Genomic DNA, 24,665 nt, shown 5'->3' with positions numbered 1-24,665 from the left:
TTTCCATGCCTCACTTATTTTCGCTAATAACTGTTTTGAATACATACTTTTGCCACAATGAATGACGGGAAAAATGATCACCTTAAAACACAGTACAATTCCGTATTATTACAATCACTAGCTATGATAACCAGTGCATATACATTTTTTAGTTATGATAACCAGTCAATATTTATATCTATATCTATATATATATATATATATATATATATATATATATACATATATATATATATATATATATATATATAAAACAATTATTGCTTGTTATCATACGTTGGTATATGCACTGGTTATTATTCGTTTCAAATAGTTCACCAAAGTAAAAAAAATCTGTTGTAAAATTATTGATTTGAAGAGACGGATATTTGGCACAGAAGATAATTCCTTACTACATTACCTTCCAATGTTACATTGACATTAGTAAATGGTGTTCACTTGATCTAATTTTGTCTCCAATCTAAAGAGCAGTGGATCGTCTATGTCACCCACTCTTTAAGCATAATTCATTCTTCTGATTTTAATCTCAAATTCTGGTTACTCTCTCAAATCTTTCTGTGATGAGCTGCTTCAAAAAAAAAATTTGAACCGCGGCAGCTTTCTACTTATCTGATTGAGACAAGTTCACTTCGTAATTGCGATAGTGGAAATGCTGCTCTATTCCAGATGACAAAAATAGATCAAATCGCAACAAAAATATTCAGCTACAATCACTGAGTATCACAACTAGGATTCAAATGGATATTATGATGTTTTGTTTGAGTTTGGCATTTAAGTTAATCAGCAGTTCGAATGAATAAAGTACTTCAATATTAGTTCCGGTTAAAAGAATATGTGTCATTCAGAAGAAAAGAATTATTCTCAATTTAAACTGACTCGTTTTCAATGCTAAACACGTACCTTCAGTAAGTATTGTACATGCTTTATTGAAAACGCTGTAGCGGCTGAATCCTGAAATCTTTTTCTGCTAGCTTCTGGTTTTTGTATTGTCACAAGAATTGGCAGTTTTCGACAATTGAAGCTTTTTAAATATTTTGAAATGTTTGGCTGAATCTACTGTGATCATCTGCTCTAATTTTTTTGAACTTAACTTTTATAACAGCCAATGAGCAAGTTATTTCATCATGTCACCCACTTTTCGAGCATATTTCACTCTTCTGTCTTCGCTCTCAAATTCAGGTTGCTTTCTGAAATCCTTTTGTGCAGAGCCGCTTCAATGAAGTAATTGGAAACTCAGCGGCTTTCCACTAGTCTGATTGAGTTGAATCCAGTTCTTAATTGCGATAAAGTAATCGCGGCCTTATTCCAGCTGTAATAAAATAGAACGCAAAAACTCAGCTATCAAGCCCAATTATCATGTGGCACAGCCAGCAACCAAAGAAGGAGAACTTCTCAGAATTGAACCCTTTTCTGACAAACCGGCTTTCGAACCCCCTCTACACTGTTAACGACGGCGCGTTATATTGAAAATAGCGATTCTTGCCAAATAGGTATTTCAATCGACAATCTCAGCAAACCTCCCTCAAAGAAAGTAACACTTCCACCAGAACCAGTGTATGGAGAGGATGTTGGGAAAAAAATAGCTCAAAGTGAGCGAGATCGACGCATAAGAAATGAGCAATTAAAAACACGTTGCTGAAAAAAATGTCCAAAGACTGAGGCCGCAGTAATCCTCTGTGGAACCCTCTCCCTGTCAAACTTAAGCAGGGGTGCGGAAGGACCTCAAATTTTTTCCTCTCATTAAAAAAAATCTGAAATTGACAAATTGACAACTAGATAATTGTGAGCCATATTGGATATCATATTCACTAAGCAACAAATCATGACATTTGATTGCTATAAGTTTTTGACCCGCCAACAACCGAAAGGAGAGCCCAATGAGACATTCTACGGCTGCTTGAGGGAACTCTCTCTCCCTCTCTCACTTTCTCAATTTTGATGTTGGAAGCCACAAAGACTCTATCATCCGTGATGTTTTCTTGGCAAATGTGCTAGATGGAGATATAAAGCGAGAGCTACTCAAAGGACAATCGAACCTAAAAGTGCTTTAGAATAGGCAAAAAACATTGAAATCGGGATGAAAAAATAATTAAAAATCTCCAGTGTTCCTGCATATACAGGAGCCTCCGGAGCAAACCAGTCGGTGAGTAACGTGCAAAACTACTATAAATTTCAATCTCTAAGCCAACCCACGTAAACCAACCCTCTGTCCAAATTATGGTAACAATTGGTCTCTATTGCGTCGACAAAATTGCCCCACACATGAAATTTAATGCAGCCAGTTCTGTATAACGAATCACTTTGACAAAGTCGGTAGAAAAAGCAAAAAAAAATGGAAAACAAAAACCAGTGTGAATAATCTAAACGATGATCAATTCGAGACCACAACGATCGTAGCTTCAGTTGACGATCAAGTCAAGGCAATCGGCAACCATTTTTTCAGTCAAAATTATTAAAAAGACGACTACGACCAAACAGAAAATAAGTAGATTAACTGCGCTGCTGTCAATAAATGCTGCTCTATTCCAGATGACAAAAATAGATCAAATCGCAACAAAAATATTCAGCTACAATCACTGAGTATCACAACTAGGATTCAAATGGATATTATGATGTTTTGTTTGAGTTTGGCATTTAAGTTAATCAGCAGTTCGAATGAATAAAGTACTTCAATATTAGTTCCGGTTAAAAGAATATGTGTCATTCAGAAGAAAAGAATTATTCTCAATTTAAACTGACTCGTTTTCAATGCTAAACACGTACCTTCAGTAAGTATTGTACATGCTTTATTGAAAACGCTGTAGCGGCTGAATCCTGAAATCTTTTTCTGTTAGCTTCTGGTTTTTGTATTGTCACAAGAATTGGCAGTTTTCGACAATTGAAGCTTTTTAAATATTTTGAAATGTTTGGCTGAATCTACTGTGATCATCTGCTCTAATTTTTTTGACCTTAACTTTTATAACAGCCAATGAGCAAGTTATTTCTTCATGTCACCCACTTTTCGAGCATATTTCACTCTTCTGTCTTCGCTCTCAAATTCAGGTTGCTTTCTGAAATCCTTTTGTGCAGAGCCGCTTCAATGAAGTAATTGGAAACTCAGCGGCTTTCCACTAGTCTGATTGAGTTGAATCCAGTTCTTAATTGCGATAAAGTAATCGCGGCCTTATTCCAGCTGTAATAAAATAGAACGCAAAAACTCAGCTATCAAGCCCAATTATCATGTGGCACAGTCAGCAACCAAAGAAGGAGAACTTCTCAGAATTGAACCCTTTTCTGACAAACCGGCTCTCGAACCCCCTCTACACTGTTAACGACGGCGCGTTATATTGAAAATAGCGATTCTTGCCAAATAGGTATTTCAATCGACAATCTCAGCAAACCTCCCTCAAAGAAAGTAACACTTCCACCAGAACCAGTGTATGGAGAGGATGTTGGGAAAAAAATAGCTCAAAGTGAGCGAGATCGACGCATAAGAAATGAGCAATTAAAAACACATTGCTGAAAAAAATGTCAAAAGACTGAAGCCGCAGTAATCCTCTGTGGAACCCTCTCCCTGTCAAACTTAAGCAGGGGTGCGGAAGGACCTCAAATTTTTTCCTCTCACTAAAAAAAATCTGAAATTGACAAATTGACAACTAGATAATTGTGAGCCATATTGGATATCATATTCACTAAGCAACAAATCATGACATTTGATTGCTAAGTTTTTGACCCGCCAACAACCGAAAGGAGAGCCCAATGAGACATTCTACGGCTGCTTGAGGGAACTCTCTCTCCCTCTCTCACTTTCTCAATTTTGATGTTGGAAGCCACAAAGACTCTATCATCCGTGATGTTTTCTTGGCAAATGTGCTAGATGGAGATATAAAGCGAGAGCTACTCAAAGGACAATCGAACCTAAAAGTGCTTTAGAATAGGCAAAAAACATTGAAATCGGGATGAAAAAATAATTAAAAATCTCCAGTGTTCCTGCATATACAGGAGCCTCCGGAGCAAACCAGTCGGTGAGTAACGTACAAAACTACTATAAATTTCAATCTCTAAGCCAACCCACGTAAACCAACCCTCTGTCCAAATTATGGTAACAATTGGTCTCTATTGCGTCGACAAAATTGCCCCACACATGAAATTTAATGCAGCCAGTTCTGTATAACGAATCACTTTGACAAAGTCGGTAGAAAAAGCAAAAAAAAAAATGGAAAACAAAAACCAGTGTGAATAATCTAAACGATGATCAATTCGAGACCACAACGATCGTAGCTTCAGTTGACGATCAAGTCAAGGCAATCGGCAACCATTTTTTCAGTCAAAATTATTAAAAAGACGACTACGACCAAACAGAAAATAAGTAGATTAACTGCGCTGCTGTCAATTCTAATAATCAAAATTTCGGTAAAGTGAAACCGATAAAACTTCAAATACAGTTCAAAAACATAGACACGAAAATGTTGTTGGATTTCGGAAGTGTTTGCACAAAAAACCCAAAATCTGGTTAACGGAGTGGTCAATCGAAATGAATACAGCTTTTGGACAACTAAAGACTAACAAGACTAGAAAAATTTCTCAAACGACATTATCAAGACTATGGGCATGATTATCAACAACAGTAAGCAGTAATGAGTGACAGGATAAATAAATTAAAGTAAGCGGTCATTGGCCCATTTTTGTTAGGGTTTTCTATCATCAATTAGGTCTCTCCCTTAATCAATCAAGATTATATATGTATATATATATATATATATATATATATATATATATATATATATATATAAATATATATATATATATATATATATATATATATTCATATTGTTAATCACTACAATGCAGATCACCATTTCCCTGATATCATACCGCGTTCTAATAAGTCAGGTAAAAGCACAGTCATATTGACATTTCACAAAATTTCACTTCAACATATCAAAAAGGGCAACGTGTTCCTATTAATCTCTTAAGTTTAGTCAATTTTGAAATACAAAAATTCACAGGTGAAAAACAGATAGTAAAATTAAATAGTTGTTCAAATAAAGATTTCATTCCCAATTGCCATCACTGTTAAAATAAATAAATCTGTGAAATTAACGCTAGAATCCAAAATTTTCTTAAAAACAAATGTTAAGTGCCATAAAGTGATAATTTATTAGACATGATACAACAAATCTAAATCCACAAGCAACAACTCAACCAGCAGATACAATACAACACTGGATTTGAAATGCGCTTACAGTCAATTAAATTTAGTCGCCGAAACGTCATGTCATTGCAGCTTAAATATTGTAAACGGCGAACATACCGGAACACATCTCTTCATTACATGTTTCTACGGTTTAACTGATATGCCGGAAGCTTTTCGAAAACCTATGGATTATAAATTAGTTGGTTTAAAAAATACTTACTTTTCTAACACTCATTTTGGCCATACATGCACAAGGAATTTCTAATGGAGAATGCTAAGTGTAAACCCTGTACCGATATTGTTAGAACCTCAGATCTATAATACCCGCGTCACAGAGGCGACCGTTAGAAAACTGTTCCAAACCAAGCGATGAAATACAAAGACTTTTAGGACCACTATCAGACAAAAAGGAACAAGATATTCATTTTCTTGCATGTAATGATCGCTTTTCAATGAATCCAACAACTTACGTTTTCGAACAAGATAATGGTCATAGTGTTGTAAAATTTTTAGAAGACTGTATACACATACATAGTGTACCCCAAAATATTCCATGAGATCAGGCGCTATGTCTCGTCGGATATAAAGTCAAAATTTCCTTTAAAAACAACAACATTAATATAATCACGGCACCAACCAATGACCATAGAGCAATAGAAGTAGTTGGAAGTTTAATCCAAACCATTAAGAGAAGATTGGGATATATTGAACTCGCAAACAGTTCAATGGCATTTACAATACATTCATCAATTAATACAACTGTATATCAATTACCGATATGCAAACAAAAGACCACAGAAGTGCCACTTTTCCAAGCACACTAATGCAGACTGCCAAACCCAAAGCCTAATAATAGAAGTACTGATCCCAACAGCAAAAATCTATCTTATCCGAAAACTTTTAAGTCACTATTTAGACAATGATGTCGTACTCGTCTCTGACTATCTAGAGGAAAATGGGTGGGCCACAACAGTAGGAGGGACCTAAAATTTGAGGGGGACATGGCGAAAGCTCAAATGGTGCTGGACGAAATTTCAACGGTCAGAAAAAAAAATTGATTTCTAGATTCATCATGAACACAAAATTGACAAATCTCGTAACCCACACTGAGCGTTCATTGGAACACAAAATGGCTCGAAAAGTTAAGAATTGATCAAAACATGACCCACACGGCCTCTATTAAAACTTTTTCACCTGGGCTAGTCGTCACTCGCATCTCAGGCACAACTTCAGTAACTAGGGAGCCAGGAGTTTAGGAAATTTGCGTACGGAAAAGCGACATCGCTGAATTGGGCACCAAGGCCAACGTCAGCCTCGCCCATATGATAAGATCGTCAAAGATAAAATTTTGAACCCGCACGAAAGACTTGAAAAAAAACTGAGGTGCTTTAAAGATTCGCTGTCTTTCGCCAGATAATATTTCTGGTGTTTCCTCAGCAAAATCGAATATCTCTTAGTCAATATCTGCCGGAAAGCCAAATAAGCCATTGCTTTTTTCGCCCCGTCGAAGTAGTGCCGCAACCTGCTTCTCGTCCGCTCAGTCGACGCCTTTAACCTCGACTGGAAAACGACCACGAAATGCTCTCAAATACAATGGATTTGACAATCAAAGCAAAACGAACTCTGTCATTGAATCAGATGAAAACAACGGTTCAAAACGCTCTCGGTATGACAACCATGAAATTGCCTCAGTGCATCAAGAATGCATCACATTTCCATACCTCACTCATGTTCCCTAATAACTGTTTTGAATACATACATTTGCCACAATGAATAAAGAAGAAATCTTCACCCTAAAACGCAGTACCGTTGCATATTATTACTGTCACTAGCTATGATAACCAGTGCATATAGATTTATTAGTTATGATAACCAGCCAATAGTTCCATATATAATTATATATATATGCATGAATATATATATATATATATATATATATATATATATATATATATATATATATAAATATATATTAAACAATTTTTGCTTGTTATCATACGTTGGTATATGCACTGGTTATTATTCGATTCAAATTGTTCACCAAAGTTTGTAAATTATATTTGTTGTAAAATTATTGATTTGAAGAGGCGGATATTTGGCACAGAAGATAAGGCTGTACGAAATTTTGTTCCAATGTTACCTTAACATTAGTAAAGGGTGTTCACTTGATCTAACTCTGTCTCCAGTCTAGTGAGCAGTTGTTTGTCTATGTCACCCACTCTTTAGGCATAATTCATTCTTCTGATTTTATTCTCAAATTCAGGTTGCTCTATCAAATCTTTCTCTGATGAGACGCCTCAAAAAACAATTTGAAACGCGGCAGCTTTCTACTAATCTGATTGAGACAAGTTCACTACGTCATTGCGATAGTCGAATTGCTGCTCTATTCTAGACGTTCAAAAAAGAACGCATTCGCCATCTTCGGCCATATAACATTTCTGGTATTTCTTCAGCAAATTCTTATTCAATGTCTGACCGGAAGTAAACAAAAACATTGCCTTTTTTCTCGTCGAAGTAGTGATGCAGCATCCTTCTCGTCCACTCAGTCCACTCCTTCAACCTTGACTGCGAAAAACAACCACGAAATACTACGGATTTTGGAATCAAAGCAAAACGAACTCTGTCATTGAATCAGATGAAAACAACGGTAAAAAACGCTCTCGGTATGACAACCATGAAATTGCCTCAGAGCATCAAGAAGTGTCAAATCTTCCTCCCGCGGATAAAACCACATTCAATTTAGCAATGGTAATCCTTCTTGACCTCGGATCAGACCCTTGGAGTCACTCATTTCCGACCAACTATTAATATGAGGATTATGAGAGAAAAATCAGTAAGTCTCTTTTTCATGCCAGAAATCAGATTTGAACTTAGGTATTCAAACAATTTTAATACAGTGTTGCATTATTAAACCCTCAATTCTTCCGGCATTCCATATTGTTTATTTAATTGTACAATGTAAGTTATATTGCAGTCAAATTAATTCTCTGTTCCAATGCAGTTATTCAATTCCTCAATACTCTCATTATGTTAATATTTTGAAATGTATCACATTTCCATACCTCACTTATTTTCGCTAATAACTGTTTTGAATACATACTTTTGCCACAATGAATGACGGGAAAAATTATCACCTTAAAACACAGTACAATTCCATATTTTTACTATCACTAGCTATGATAACCAGTGCATATAGATTTATTAGTTATGATAACCAGTCAAAATTTCTATATATATATATATATATATATATATATATATATATATATATTAAACAACTTTTGCTTGTTATCATACGTTGGTATATGCACTGGTTATTGGTTATTATTCGTTTCAAATAGTTCACCAAAGTTTGTAAATAATATCTGTTGTAAAATTATTGATTTGAAGAGGTGGATATTTGGCACAGAAGATAATTCCTTACTAAATTACGTTCCAATGTTACATTGACATTAGTAAATGGTGTTCACTTGATCTAATTTTGTCTCCAGTCTCGTGAGCAGTTGTTTGTCTATGTCACCCACTCTTTAAGTATAATTAATTCTTCTGATTTTATTCTCAAAATCAGGTTGCTCTCTCAAATCTTTCTCTGATGAGCCGCTTCAAAAAAAATTGAAACGCGGCAGCTTTCTACTAATCTGATTGAGACAATTTCACTACGTCATTGCGATAGTCGAATTGCTGCTCTATTCTAGACGTTCAAAAAAGAACGCATTCGCCATCTTCGGCCGTATAACATTTCTGGTATTTCCTCAGCGAATTCTTAGTCAATGTCTGACAGAAAGTAAACATAGCCATTGCCTTTTTCCCGTCGAAGTAGTGATGCAACATCCTTCTCGTCCGCTCAGTCCACTCCTTCAACCTTGACTGCAAAAACGACCACGAAATGCTCACAAATACTATGGATTTTGGAATCAAAGCAAAATGAACTCTTATCATAACTTATATATGTATACGCAATGGTTATTATTCGATTCAAATAGTTCACTAAAGTTTGAAAAAAATAATTGTTAAGAAATTATTGATTTCAAGAGGCGGATATGTGGCACAGTTAATTCTGTACGAAATGATGTTCCATTGCTACCTTGACTTTAGTAAATGTTGTTTACTTGATCTAACTTTACCTCCAGTCTCTTGAGCAATTATTTGTTTATGTGGCTCACCTTTTAAGCATAATTCATTCTTCTGATTTGATTCACAAAGTGAGGTTGCTCTCTAAATTTTGTCTCTGATGAGCCCCTTCAAAGAAGTAATTGGAAACGAATCAGCTTTCCACTAATCTTAATGAGACAAATTCACTTCGTAATTGCGATAGTGGAATTGCTGCTCTATTCCAGATGATCGAAAATAGAACGCAACCGCAACAAAAATATTCAGCTACAATCACTGAATGTCACAACTAGGATTCAACTAGGATATTATGCTGTTTTTGTTTGAGTTTGGCATATAAGTTATTCAACATTTCGAGCGAATAAAGAACTTCGATGTTAGTTCCGGTTAAAAGTATATGTGTCATTCAGGCGAAAAGAATTCTTCTCAATTTAAACTGACTCGTTTTCAATGCTGAACACGTACCTTCAGTACATTTTGTAGATGTTTTATTGAAAACGCTGTAGCGGTTAAATCCTGAAATGTTTTTCTGTTAGCTTCTAGTTTTTGTACTGTCACATGAACTGGCATTTTTCGACAATTGAAGCTTTTTAAATATTTTGAAATGTTTGGCTGAATCTACTGTGATCATCTGCTCTAATTTTTTTGAACTTAACTTTTATAACAGCCAAAAAATAGCCTCGAACAAAATACTTCTACTTGACGGCTCCTTCCTAGGCTCAGTATTGAATGATATCCTGAAACATTCCACCCTTTAAAATGCTGTGTTGTAACTTGTTGCAACCTACGAGATTTTTATATAAAATCGACGCAGAAGATGTGCTGTTTTCGGTAAGCTATTAATTTGCATATGATTTTCACCATTAAAAACAGACCGATCTTTTTTTCGAATTTGCCCTTATCGATATACAAGAAAAGCAGATCAGTTTGCACAAATTTTTTATAGCATCTGTTACTAGGTGATAGAAACTTGTTTCTAGTTTCTTTATATCTTAACTACCTTGCCGCCAATATTTGTATTGAAGAGAGCAATCTCGTTGCTATAAGCAAATTTTCCATAAAAACTGTAGAGATGATGCTATTACTTTAGACTAGATGCAGCTTTGTCACAGTGAGGCAAATTGCTTCTTGTTTGTGAGTCATGCACTTAAAAACAAATCAAAAATTTTTTCAGATTCTTAGAGATTCAGCAAATGTTTCGATGAACTACAAAATCCTTTTTGTTTCAATGCTCCCTGGTTTTATCAGTAATAAATTTGACTTTTTTCTGATCGAACTGCCATTTTTTAGATGGACCGGCAGATGGTAAATTTTAAAAAGCAATTAAACTGATTTTGAATAATTATTCAATTTTGAGCGTCAATAAAGTTACAATGCATGGTAAAATGATAACGTTGATTGAAATGATACGCTGGTGAGAAAATGTTTACTAATATTTCAAAGTGCGTTTTCCGCGGAAGCAAATGGTCGACAAGGTTCGTTTTTTTCAACCTGAATCAGAGTATGTTATCGAGCCAGAATTTCGAAACAATTTTAATTTGTGTTATTTTTTATAGCTTTTTGAAGCAAAAAAGAAGATGACATAAAAATTACACTCAGTTTTGCACTACGTTTACTTAGACCCCAAAACTACTGAAAAATATCTAACTGTCCAAAGTTCCAAAAATCATTTTTATTTTTTGAAACAACTCTTTTGTATTTCCGTGGACGTACCATTTTTTAGTGCCATTCCCTTAAACTACATAATGTTTTGTGATTCGCGTCCTTTTTCTCTATAGACCTTTTGTTTTGAAAACTTGAAGAGCACCTCTCTCATGTCAAGGTCAAGGGTATGAACCAAAAGAATTTCGACTATATCAATATTCAGTTAAAAAGAAAGATTATCTAGTATGCTGTAAACTATTTTCCCGAAAAGTACAGTTTTTGAATGTCAGAATAACAAATGTTGAAATGTTTTTGAAAAACGTTTGGGTAAATGTGAAGCAGTAAAAATCGAAAAAGATGTTTGCTTTTGAAAATGTTGTAAACACAAATTACAAGCCAGCGAGAATTGAATGCAGCGACAAAAGTAAGTGAGTATATTAAAATTGTATGCGGGCCAAAACTAGTAACCGTAGCGCAGTTAGTACAGTACTGTCCTCTCAATCTAAGGGCCGGTGGTTCGAGCCCCAACCATGTCGAACCCTATGAAGCAGAATCCGTGTTCTAATACATGTGCCTTGAGCAACAAACCGTTTGAGAGTGGTTTTAAGCTAAACTAGCCCGACTTAGACTAAGATGACTTGGATATAAAAAATATTAGAATAACAAAACGCCTTGAATGGTTTAACTTTAAGGCCACAGCAAGGCCAAATTACGTCACACATGAGCCCAATTGGTCTCTATTGGCTTACAAAAAGCTAACAGGTACTGTCTGCCCTTTTTGTCTCAGGGTTAAGTTAGATATCTATTGTGTACGAACTGGAGTATTGTTACATGTGAACGAATAAGAGCCTATTGTTGAAAAATACGTAATGATATCTTGAATAAAGATTGTTCTTTTATCTTTTCCTGTAGTTCGTGTTTTATACGTTATCTAGCTCGAATATTTTGGTCCACCGAGCGAAAGTAATCGGGTTAAGGATTACATCGTCAGCTTTACGTCAACTTCTGGCGCACAGAGGCTGGGTCAGTGACTGCTATTGGAACTTTTGACGCACAGAGGCTGGATCAGTGACTACTATTGGGACTTCTGGAGCACAGAGGATGGGTCAAAGATTACTATTGGAACTTCTGGCGCACAGAGACTTGGTCAGTGATTACTACTGAGACTTCTGGCGCACAGAGGCTGGGTCAGTGACTACTATTGGTACTTCTGCCGCACAGAGGCTGGGTCAGTGACTTCTATTGGTACTTATGGCGCTAAGAGGCTAGGTTTGTGATTACTATTGGTACTTCTGGTACACAGAGCCCGAGATAGTAACTGCCAATGGTCTTATGGCGAACAGAGGCTGGATCAGTGAAAGTTTTTGGTCTTCTTGCACACAGAGGATTGGTCATTCGTACGGACAGTGTCTTTTGGGGCAGGGAAGTGTGGAAAAATTTTAAGACAAAACTTTAGTCTTAAACGCTCCAGACAAAAAAAAACTCTATCTTTATTTGGTGCTTCGTATATTCATACTGGCGGCAGACCCCAACTTAGAAAAAAGCAAACAAAAAAATTTTGAGTGCTTAATTAGCCGAATAACTTTGGGTGCTCAATTAGCCGAATAACTTGGGTGCTCAATTAGCCGAATAATATTGGGTGCTCAATTTGCCGAACAACGTTGAGTGCTTAATTAGCCGAATGACTTGGGTGCTCAATTAGCCGAATAACTTGGGTGCTCAATTACCCGAATAACTTGGGTGCTCAATCAGCCGAATAACTTTGGGTGCTCAATTAGCCGAATAACCTGTGTTCTCACTTAGCCGAATATTTTCAGGTGTTCAATTAGCCGAAAATTTTCCGGGTGTTCAATTAGCCAAAAAAAATTCCGAGTGTTCAATTACCTGAAAAATTTTCTAGTGTTCAATTAGCCGACGTTTACTTAGATCCCAAAACTAGTTAAAAAAATATCTAATTGTCCAAATTTGCGAAAATCCTTTTTATTTTTATGAAACAAATTTTTCAATGTCTGTTTGTGTGTTTCCGTGGCAGTACCATTTTTTAGTGCCATTCCCTTAAACTACTTAATGTTTTGTGATTCTCGTCAATTGTCTTTACAGACCTTTCGTTTTGAAAACTTGAAGAGCGCTTGTCTCATGTCCATGTCAAGGGTTTGAACTAAAAAGAATTTCGACTATATCAATATTCAGTTAAAAAGAAAGACTATCTAGTTTGCTGAAATTTTTTTCCCGAAAAGTACAATTTATGAAAGTCAGAATAACAAATGTTGAAATCTTTTTGAAAAACGTTTGGGTAAATGTGAAGCAGTAAAAACCAAAAACAAATTCTCGCTTTTGAAAAGGTTGTAAACACAAATTACAAGCCAGCGAGAATTGTATGCAGCGGAAAAAGTAAGTGAGTATATTCAAATTGTATGCGTACCAAAACCAAGTAACCGTAGCGCATATAGTATAGTACTGTATTCTCAATCTAAGCACCCTACGAACCCTAGGAACCCATGTCGAACCTTATGAAGCAAAATACGTATTCTAATGCCTGTGCCTTGAGCAACGAACCGTTTGAGAGCGGTTTTAAGCTAAACTAGCCCAATTTAGACTAAGATGACCTAGATATAAAATGATTAGAGTAACACAACGCATTGAATAGTTTATTTTTAAGGCCACAGCAAGGCCACATTACGTCACACACAACAAGATTGAATAAAGATTGTTCTTTTATCTTTTCCCTGTAGTTCGTGTTTTATACGTTATCTAGCTCGAATTTTTTGGTCCACCGAGCGAAAGTAATTGGGTTAAGGATTACATCGTCCGCTTTCCGCCAACTTCTGACGCACAGAGGCTTGGTCAGTGACTCTTGTTGGGACTTCTGGCGCACAGAGGCTCGGTCGCACAGAGCCTGGGTCAGTGACTACTATTGGTACTTCTGACGCACAGAGGCTGGTTCAGTGACTACTATTTGAACTTTTGGCGCACCGAGGTTGGGTCAATGACTGCTATTGGAGCATTTGACGCACAGAGGCATGGTCAGTGATTACTATAGGGACTTCTGGCGCACAGAGGCACGATCAGTGACTACTATTGGTACTTCTGGTGCACAGAGCCCGAGTTAGTAAATGTCATTGGTCTTGTGGCAAACAGAGGCTGGGTCAGTGACAGTTTTTGGTCCTCTTGCACACAGAGGATTGATCATTCGTAAGGACAGTGTCTTTTGAGGCAGGGAAGTGTGGAAAAACTGCAAGAAAAAACTTTAGTCTTAAACGTTCTAGACAAAGTAAACTCTATCTCTATTTGGTGCTTCTCATATTCACGATGGCGGCAGACCCCAACTTTGAAACAAGTAACCGAAAAAATTTTGAGTGCTAAACTAACCGAATAGCGCTGAGTGCTCAATTAGCCGAACAACTTGGTTGCTCAATTAGCCGAATAACTTGGGTGCTCAATTAGGCGAATAACTTTGGTGCTCAATTAGCTGAATAAACTTGGGTGCTCAATTAGCCGAATAACGTTGAATGCTCAATTAGCCGAATAACTTTGAGTGCTCAATAAGCCGAATAACTTTGGTGCTCAATTAGCCGAATTACGTTGAGTGCTCAATTAGACGAATAAATTGTTTGCTCAATTAGCCGAGTAACATGGATACTCAATTAGCCGAATATTTTTGGGTGTTCAGTTAGCCGAAGATATTTTGGGATTTCAATTAACCGAAAAAATCCTAGTGTTCAATTAGCCGAAAAATTTTTCAAGTGTTCAATTACCCGAAAAATTTCCTAGTGTTCAATTAGCCGAAAAATTTCCTGGTTTTCAATTAGCCGAAAATTTTTCGCGTGTTCATTTAGCCGAAACAACTAGTGTTCAATTAGCCGCATATTTTTCAAGTGATCATTTAGCCGAAAAATTTCCCAGTGTTCAATTAGCCGAAATTTTTCGAGAGCTCATTTAGCCGAAACATTTCCTGGTATTCAATTTGCCGAAAATTTTTCGGGTGATCCATTAGCATAAAAATCCTTCGGGTGTCCATAAGGCCGAAAAATTTCCTAGTGTTCACTCAACAGAAAACAAAGTGATCATCAATAACTTTGTATGACAGCGAATATAAAAGCAAATGCTCTTTGTTGTTGGTGCTAGCTCCCACAGTCGAACAATAAGCAGTTTGCGTGAACCTCAATGTTTTGTCAAGTAAAATCTGCCATAGCTGAGCCTCGCTTGAGCTTCAAAGCTTTCAAGCACAGGGAAACTGGGCAGTATAAGTTAAGCGTTGAGTACCCACACGCAGACAAAGTTATCATTTGGCACGACTCCATAAATAATAGTTCAACACCTCATCACAACAACAATCATAACCCATTGTCCGAAAAAGAGTTGATTGAGGAGCTTAATCTTGTTAAAAACAAAATAAGCGCATCAGCCTACTGCCCTCGGCAAGGAGCTTCCGATATCTTTGCAGCCCTCAAACGACCAGATTTTGTTGTAGTGCACGTTTTAAAAGATTTGCTTTCAAAACGCAAAGCAAAGGACCCGGGTGTTGTTAACGACTACACCCAATTACATCTACCATTCTCTTGTGAGATCAAGTCCCTAACAATTGTAAGGTTCTATAGCTTCGACTTTAATCGTTTTATTACGAAAACGCGTCCGAAGAGACTGAACCAGTGACGTCAGAAATCTCGCGCTAACAGGGCTATTGCTTTCCTGGAAGGATTCTGCTGTCGAGCGGCGACTAGCTTTAGTGCAAGGCTAGAGTTTGGCAGTGGTTTCCTCCTAGCTAGTGGCGGTGCCGTTGATTTGAGCTCGTCGTCCTTCCCGTTAATTTTGAAACAATATATCACAAAAAAAACACATCGCTTACGTCCCTGATTGATTTGAGACACAATTAGCCCTTTAATTGTATTCCATTATTTAATATTTTAATCTAAATGTGTTGAGTGCATAACCGTTCATTCTGATTGAACTTCAATTTAAAAAATATCTAAAGATAGAAGCCCAAGTAACAAAATTGATTGAAGCAAGATATAAAGCCGAATTAAACGTAAACGAAGTTTACAGAGGCATAGATGAAGCCATTGAAGGCGCTGTACGAAAAGCACGAGTCGAAACCAAAGATTTTTTGTCTACAGCAATATACAAAAATGACCAGTGAAAATTGTTAGCCGCCCGACACCCTAACAAACCACAAATCACTGAGGACTTGGAACTCTGGTTGAAGGAAGCAAGCGAAACACATGATAAGTATGTGATAAGGATGCGCCAATACATCGAGTCACTCACAGAACCTCAGAGTACCAGCAAAATTCAGAGGAAAGCGTCGAATAGAGGTACAAAGACGAATTCGATGGCATCAAGTCAAAAACGCCTAATAGCAAAACTCAAGCGAGAAGAGGTAGAAAGAGAAAACGAATATAAGTTAAAACTGGCTCAACAAAAGAATCAACTAGAGCTGAACACAATCATTAAAGAAAACAGGAAAAGACTTTTTGATGCCAAAGTGAACAAGCTCGAGGTGATTTGAGTCCTCGGATGAAAGCCTAGGTAACGAACTTGACAAGCAACTGACGTCAAATCTTATTGATATTGTTGAGCGTGTAACTGATTGGGTAAACAGTGCCAACCCCAATAACACAAGGTCTGCCGCGATCTAATAAATGCCTTCACAAGAACCACGAAGTTTAGGAGCTGCTAATCCAGGAATTGGTGCTCCACAGATAGAGATCAATCCACTTTTTGGTAGATCACGAGATCTCGTACCAGTTGAAAATTTGCAACATAATGACGTGCAGATAGGTCCATCCCTTACGGACATTACTCAAATCCCACAAGCCTCATTAGGAGGTTTCCACGATCAATCACAATTAGCTAACACTAATAGTAGCTTCGTCCGAACACCCAGAGGGGTATCGTATTCCCGTTTTTTGGGAAATAATCATGCGCAGCAACCTGATGAAAATCTGCAAACAGACAGTCACAACATTTAAGTAGCTGTGAATTTATCGGACAATGTCGTTAGACCTAATCATCCTTCTGCCAAGGGTGAAGCGTTGAATCTGACGTCAAATGATACCAATCACTATAACTCTGAACAACAGCAGACCCAAGCAGTGAACGTAAACAAAAATATGATGCTAAGTCCATGCACATTCCAATTTTTGTGAATCAGAGCACGAATAATCGAAACGTCGTTTCAAATACAAACAACACAAATGTTGTCTTAAGCCAACCATTCAACACTCAGAATCAAAATGGCAAGTTTAGAGTAGACATAACCTAATTCAGAACCATCGTCAGACTTATTATCCAATGACAAACCACATTCTACCAAATTTAATGCATTGTCAGATGCCAACTTTAGATACTATAGCCCAGTCAGTTTCCCAAGTGAATGCACAACAAATGGCAAGCACAAATATGAGCCAACCTGTGGTATCGTTTTCGAGTGGTGGTACAACTTTATATCATCAAAATCCCAATAAATCATTGTCAGCACCTTTGCAACAACATGCAGCTCCAACGCCTCTTTCTCATCAACTCACGATGCCCATATACCCCTCAAACGCTTTAACGCCTCTCCCCGCAGCACAGATACCTCAATTAAAACTGTCATTCAATGTGAAAGATTTAGCTGACGCGATAACTTCTAGTCATCTCAATCCTTTGCCTAAATGGAACCTTGCCAATTACAGGGGAGACCCATTTTTTTGGCACGAATGGATAGGACAATTCACAAGTGCGATAGATTCCCAGAATCTCTCAGATGCTGCCAAGTTGACCTATTTGAACGGACTTTCAACTGTAAAATCGAAGAAGTCCATAGAACGGTTCGCAATGACGCAATCAAAGTATTGGAAAGAAAATTCGGCAAACTACAGCCCATTTTTGTTCTCACCTGGATAAGATGAACAACCAGCCCCACTAAAGATGCATAACTCCGAAAAACATTATTGCCTATGCGTCGGTAGTATCTAGTCTGGTTGGCGTGTTTCGTTCAATATCGTATGATGCCGATCCTCAAAGTTAGTCTTTAGTAAATCAAGCTGCCGATAAGCTGCCGCCAAATCGTAATGAATCTTGGTGCTCACACATTTTGAGGAACCAATGGGACTCTCCAACGTTGCTGCATTTCAATGATTGGCTGCAGATGAAATCTGACACTCATGACCGCATGAAAACAGCCAAGTTCAAAACAAAACCTGAAGAGCCGCCTTTTTCGTCAAAAACCAAAACATCATCAAAATTTTTTGCATCTAGTTCAAAATAAACTAACTCATAAACGAAAAATTAAACTCCAAGACCCATCATGGATGAACCTTGCCCTCATTGTAAGGCTGACCATACTTTGTGGCGATGTTCAAAATTTACACGCGAGAACCCAACACAAAGAACTAGAATTGTCACTGAGAGTAGGCTCTGCTTCTCTTGCTTGAAAAGATCACATCAGTTTAGAAATTGCCCCAACCCCAGAAAATGTAAACATTCCGGTTGCACTAGCTCACACAATTTTTTGCTTAAGAAAGGAAGTAAAGCTAACAATGCTACAACTACATAGTCGTCATCCAAAGTGACAGTTGGTGGCACGAAGGAAGTACCGACTCAGAGTAGCTCGTCCTCTTTCCTCTCACTATCGGACGTAAAAGGTCTTCTACAAGTGAAACAGGTTGAATTAATTAGCCCCACTGATGAGAAAACAAAAGTTTTTGCGTTATGTGATCCCGCTTGTAGTCATGCGTGGATTTCCAATGCTGCAATTGAACGTCATAAACTTAAAGGTAAAAGTCTCAGGTTAACGGTTTGCAGAAGAAACACACAGCAAACAATTGATACACTTGTGACAGATGTCACAGTAAAACCGATAAACCGATAGGAGAAAGCACTTGTGAAAGTGTCCCGGTTAGTCCATATATTAGAGAAAACTTAAGCAATGGTTCTGATATAGTGGACGTTCCCCAATTGCAAGAAACCTACTCGTATTTTTGCGTTCTGGATCCCGTTCAGTATAGCTATTCGAATATCGAAATGATTCTAGGCCAGGACCTACACCACGCCATTCGACCGATTGAGTATTTTGAAAGTGAATCAAAAAGCTCTCCCGTTGCCGTCCGCCTACCAATAGGATGGGTGTTGCGTGGTCCACTGCCTTCAAGCTCTAATATTGTTTCGTCCTGCTTCAAAGCTATTATTGAGCCAGAACAAGATTTAGTGGAGCAGTTAAAAACCTGGTACGAATTGGAGTCTTACGGTGCAAAGAAAGAAGATGACCCAAGATCATCAGCGGACCACAGAGCTGTCGAAACCTTAGAAGAAACGACACCGCACGATGGTCAAAGATACCAAATCCGAATGCTCTGGGCTAATGACGACCTCGACTTACCAAACAACTATTACTCAGCGCTTGTGCAGCTAAAGTCTCTCGAGAAGAGGCTTTCTAAGGACGAAGAACTTTGGTCTCAATGTTCAAAAAACTTAAATGATGATGTCGAGAAGGGATACGTTTTTCAAATAGAAAACTCAAAACATCCCAGTCAACGATCCAAACGCGAGTTTTACTTACCACATCACCCCGTAATAAATCCAAATAAATCTGGAAAAATTAGAAGGGTATTAAACGGTGCTGCCAATTTCCACGGAACTTCCTTAAATAAATCGTTACTGACTGACCCTGACCTACTCCACCGTTTCATTCAAACTCATCTATTTTAGGCAGCATTAGTATGACGTCTCCGCCGATATGGAAGGTATGTTTCTTCAAGAGGGCGTTCCACTTTCCGATCAGACCTGCCTCACCTTCCGATCTGATTTTTGTGGCGGGAGGACCTATCATCAGGAGTTATGGTATACCAATACGGCCGACAAGTATTTGGTGCGAAGGATTCGGCAACTTGCGCGATCTTTGTGCTTCAGAAAACAGCAAAAGACAACATTCGTAAGTTCCCCCATGCTGCGCAAGCTGTATTAGATAAGTTCTAAATCAACGACTATTTGGATTCTCTAGAAACGCTACACGAAGTAGATCCAAAAAGTCCGTTGAGTTTTTTCGAAGTTGGGAGGATTCAAGCTAAAAAAATTTATAAGCAACACACCACACTTACTCGATGAAATTGAAAACAATGACCAATTATGTCAACCTAAAGTGATCCCAGTTTCTGATGAAGAAGCTTCCTCACGAGTTCTGGGTCTAAAATGGGACCATCGAAAGGATAATTTAGTCGTTAGCCGAGGCACGAAGTGCGACGAAAGCAACAAGGTCACGCAACGCTTGACCTCAGCCTAGTAGCGAAAGTCTACGACCCATTGGGTTGGTCGCGCTATTCACGGTTACTGCTCGACTGTTGAAGGACATTTGGAGACTAAACGGCCAAAACTGGGAAAACGCCTTGCCTATTGAAATGATGAATATGTTCCGAATCTGGAATTCAGATCTGCCTAAATTACGCAACCTAACTATTCCTAGAAGTTTCTTCTCCGGAGCTTTTGATCAGTTGGAGCTTCATGTTTTCAGAGACAGCTCGCACGATGTCTTTAGTTCAGTTGCCTTTCTCAGGGTCAAAGTAAAATCAAGAAGTCTAGAACGCACCGAAATTGCTTTTGTTCTTGGAAAAACAAAGGTTGCCCCCTTGAAGTATTTAACTGTTCCTAAACTAGAATTACATGCCACCCTCCTGGCGACACAGTTGAAAGTTGTCATAACTAAAGCCCTTACAATTCCTTTGAGCAGAATCTTTATGTGGACTGATAGCACCACTGTCCTACAGTGTCTGGGCTCACTCGACAAGCAACCTATATTTGTTGCATTTGGTGCTAACAGAGTTTCTGAAATTCTAGAGTCGACAACAGTTGATCAATGGTTCCATGTGTCAACCGCAGACAACCCAGCCGACGCTAGAACTAGAGGCATGTCAGCTGAAAACTTACGAACAAGTGATTGGTTAACAGGGCCAAGCTTTTTGTTGACTTCTCACTTCCCTTTTCGACCCAGCACAAGCATAAGAGATAGCCTTCAAACAAAACCATCCTAGTACAATTCGAAAAAAGATGTAACCGAACCAGAAGTGGCGTTTAAAGTCAATACAATGCATCTTGAAAAAACTTTTTGAATTTGATAGGTACAGTTCTTTCAACAAATTAGTTCGAATTACAGCCTATCTCCTCCGTATACACCCTAAACATGCTTCATATCGTACACCAGGTTGCATTATTTGCAATCCTGATGAACTTCGAGTAGCTGAGGCTACGCTTCAGTTTCTAATGCAGTCGGAATATTTCCCAGTTGAGCAAAAACTTTTTTCTGATGGTAAACAAATTAACAAGAAGAGTCGCATGGTACCATTCTCGCCCTTCATTGTCATTGGCCCAAACACCTGGATTAGATCAACCGGCCGATTGAAACGTTTGGTCGAGGCGGACTATGACCTCAAACACCCCATTATTTTAGATAGCCGCCATCCTGCAGTAAAAATGTTTCTTTTGAAAGAACACCAGGAACACCACCACGAAGGTGTTGTATTCTTACGAGCTTTCATCCAGGGCCGTTTCGCTATCATCAGGCTTCGTCCTTTTTTGAGGTCAATCGAACACAATTGCATTTTATGTCGAAAGCGTAGTGCAGACACAGTGGAGCCAATGATGGCGGATCTACCAGTCGAGCGTCTGTCCTATGGTAATCCTCCTTTCTCCAACTCAGGGATAGACTACATCGGACCGTTCTATGTTGCCGTCAAGCGTTCAAGTGAGAAGCGTTGGGGGTTCCTTTTCACGTGCCTTACAACTCGAGCACACCATATTGAAGTCCTTAATTCTATGGATACCAGCTCTTGTGTTATGGGGAAAGAAAGATTCATCGCACAAAGAGCGCCACCGCAAGTTCTACGGTCAGACAATGGAACAAACTTTAATGGAGCCGAGCACAACTTTTCAGCCTGCTTTAAAGCTTTAAACCAGCAAACGATTGCAAGCAAAATGTCACAAAAAGGTTTTAAGTGGCACTTTAACACTCCATCTTCCCCTCATCATGGTGGTACTCTGTTCTCGGTAACCGACAATTGACTGACGAGGTGCTTCAATCAACATTCTGTCTAGTTGAAATGACACTCAACAACCGGCCGCTCACTTCTTTCAGCAATTACCCATAACAAATGGACGCAATTACTCCAAATCATTTCCTACTCGGGTTTCGTCCTAGTATGCTGCCTTCATTAGTTGAAAGTGAAGACTTTGATCACAGAAAACGGTACGTCCGGGCCCAATCATATGCCGACTCAATTTGGAATCGATGGTTGCATGGGTACGTACCGGCTCTGAACCCTCGCAGTAAATGGGCAAAAGCCGCTGCAGATGAGCTAAAATCAGGAGATCTGGTACGGCTCGCCAAAGACTCATTTCCCCGAGGCCACTTTCCTCTAAAACGTATCGAAAAACTTTGCTTTGGTGACAATGGCTTTGCCCGTTCCGACTAAATAAGAACTAATCCGGTAACTATGTCAGACCCGTTGTTAAATTAATTCCATTTTTTGGTAAATCATTTTTGGGGCCGGAGGACGTTCTAAACACAAATTACAAGCCTGGGAGAATTGTAGGCAGCGACAAAAGTAAGTGAGTATATTAAAATTGTATGCGTACCAAAACAAGTAACCGTAGCGCAGTTAGTATAGTACTCTACTCTCAATCTAAGGCCAGTTGGTTCGAACCCCAACCATGTGGAACCCTATGAAGCAAAATCCGTGTTCTAATACATGTGCCTTGAGCAAGGAACTGATTGAGAGCGGTTTTAATCTAAACTAGCCCGATTTAGACTAAGAGGACTTAGATATAAAAATATAAGAATAACAAAACCCATTGAATGATTTAACTTTAAGGCCACAGCAAGGCCAAATTACGTCACACATGAGCTGAATTGATCTCTATTGGCTTATAAAGGCTACAGGTCCTGTCTGGCCTTTTTGCCGCCAGTGTTACTTTAGATATTTTTTGTGCACGATCTGGAGGATTGTTATGTGTGATCGAATAAGAGCCTATCGTTGAAAAATACGTATTGTTATCTTGAATAAAGATTTTTCTTTTATCGTTTCCCTGAAGTTCAAGTTTTATACGTTATCTAACTCGAATAGAAAAAAAGATTTTTTATAAAGGATACATTTGTGAGAAGATGAATTTTTTTTGAACTTTATAATCTTGTACGAAACCGTTAGCTCAAATAACCAATCCAACAATTTGTTGACATTTTTCATATAGTTATGAGGCAGATCCGCAGTGGAAATGTTATTTGTGCCAAAACTTGACACCAATTGAGGCAAATGGAGACGTTAAAACGTTGACCAACATTTTTGAACATTTGCCTGTCATCCAAATTCTTGGAATGTAAACCGTTTGCCATTAGATTCTTCCTCTTCGGATTCTCGATTTATACAAAAAATATTATCCCTAGACAAATATCAGAACTGCCAGAGGGTGAAGTGGATCATTTCTTGAGAAATATTCAAATCATCAAAAGAGTGCCAAAAGTTAACTTTTCTTCAGGTCGAAAATTTCTACATCTTTTGCTCAAGTCTTCTTTGACCAATAAAAGAAGTGCTCTAACTCTTATTATTGTTTTCTGGTTCATATTAACAAAATCGCGACAAATTTTTTTTTGTCCAGAAAGAAAAAACTAACTACTTAGCTCCAAACAAACCGCATAAATGAATGTCAGCCACTAGAATTAAGAAAAAACTGGAAAATGATCTATAAAACCAGTTATCTGAGTATAGATTCCAGAACAGATTGTGTAGCACACAAGGATCTTGGGTTTTCGAATCATACAATGCGCCATAATGCCATATCCAAATTGATAATCCAATATAATGCCAAGAGTTAACTTTTCTCGAGCTCAAAATTTCGACAGCTTTTGCGCAAGCCTGTTTTTATCTCCGTAAAAGGAGTGCATTTTTTGGTGCAGATTTCTGAAAATTTTTTTAGAAAAAATGGTAGTTGGAAAGATAAAAACAATCGAGGCCAAAATTAACCAAAACGAGCAAAAAATTTTAAAAATTTTGTAGCTCACTAGACATTACCAACCTCAGAAATCTGCATATTCCACCGCCCCCACACCTGATTTACTCATCCGATTTCTTAAACCCGCTAGAAGGATTTGAAGTCAATCTCAAATAAATGGGGTCTTTACCATTATTGTCCCCATGAAACTATAGCCCCCATTATGGTTTATCTACCATGATTGGGGGAGAAAGATGGTTTTAGGTTATCTGACCTGTAATCTGGGTGGTTAATGGGAAAGACCGAAAATTCATCTCCCAGAATTCCCAACACGCCTGCTCCAACAACTGAAAATGCTCAAATACCTGCAAACAGATATTGCAAACTGACTTGTTTGCTGGTACGTGTTAGCAAAATTTATGCAATTGTTGAGACAGAATGACAGAAATGGAAGTACTTGGCTCTAAACAACTCTTGCGATAGAGTCTCTGCTAGTAACTAGAAACTGGCCACTAGAAAAAAAACTGAACAATGAGTTAAGATACCCGTATTCCCATTATTAATTTCAATATTTAAAATACAGAAGCCAAAACTTTCACAAAGGCGATCTTTCTGACTTTCAGCTTCTTTTTTAATATTTCCAAGTATTATGCCAAATAGCTCGAACTGATTTTATCAATTTGCGCAAAATTATCGACAATTGGCGATATAATTTTTTGTTTCAGGAAATTTCTGCGCAACTGGCGACCATTTTGCGGCTCAATTTGAAAAAAAAATGACC

The 24,665-nt window shown here is 38.0% G+C and overlaps 1 protein-coding gene across 6 annotated transcripts in view; it reads left to right on the top strand.

Annotated features, from left to right (window-relative positions):
- The window catches only part of LOC142335132 (uncharacterized), a 190,326-nt gene that overhangs the window by 18,937 nt on the left and 146,724 nt on the right, over positions 1 to 24,665 (top strand). For 5 of the 6 annotated variants that reach the window (XM_075383543.1, XM_075383561.1, XM_075383526.1 and 2 more), the window contains 2 exons: positions 23,215 to 23,415; positions 24,149 to 24,284. The gene's annotated coding sequence lies outside the window, so the exon portion shown is untranslated. The remainder of the gene's footprint in view (positions 1 to 23,214; positions 23,416 to 24,148; positions 24,285 to 24,665) is intronic. The other variant, XM_075383535.1, reaches the window with a different exon arrangement.

The sequence above is a fragment of the Convolutriloba macropyga genome, chromosome 1 (assembly GCF_964194025.1).
Source record: "Convolutriloba macropyga chromosome 1, txConMacr16.3, whole genome shotgun sequence".
In the NCBI taxonomy this organism is placed as follows: domain Eukaryota; kingdom Metazoa; phylum Xenacoelomorpha; order Acoela; family Convolutidae; genus Convolutriloba; species Convolutriloba macropyga.
The sequence above is the reverse complement of the archived record's forward strand: the minus strand, read 5'-3'. Positions and strand labels throughout refer to the sequence as shown.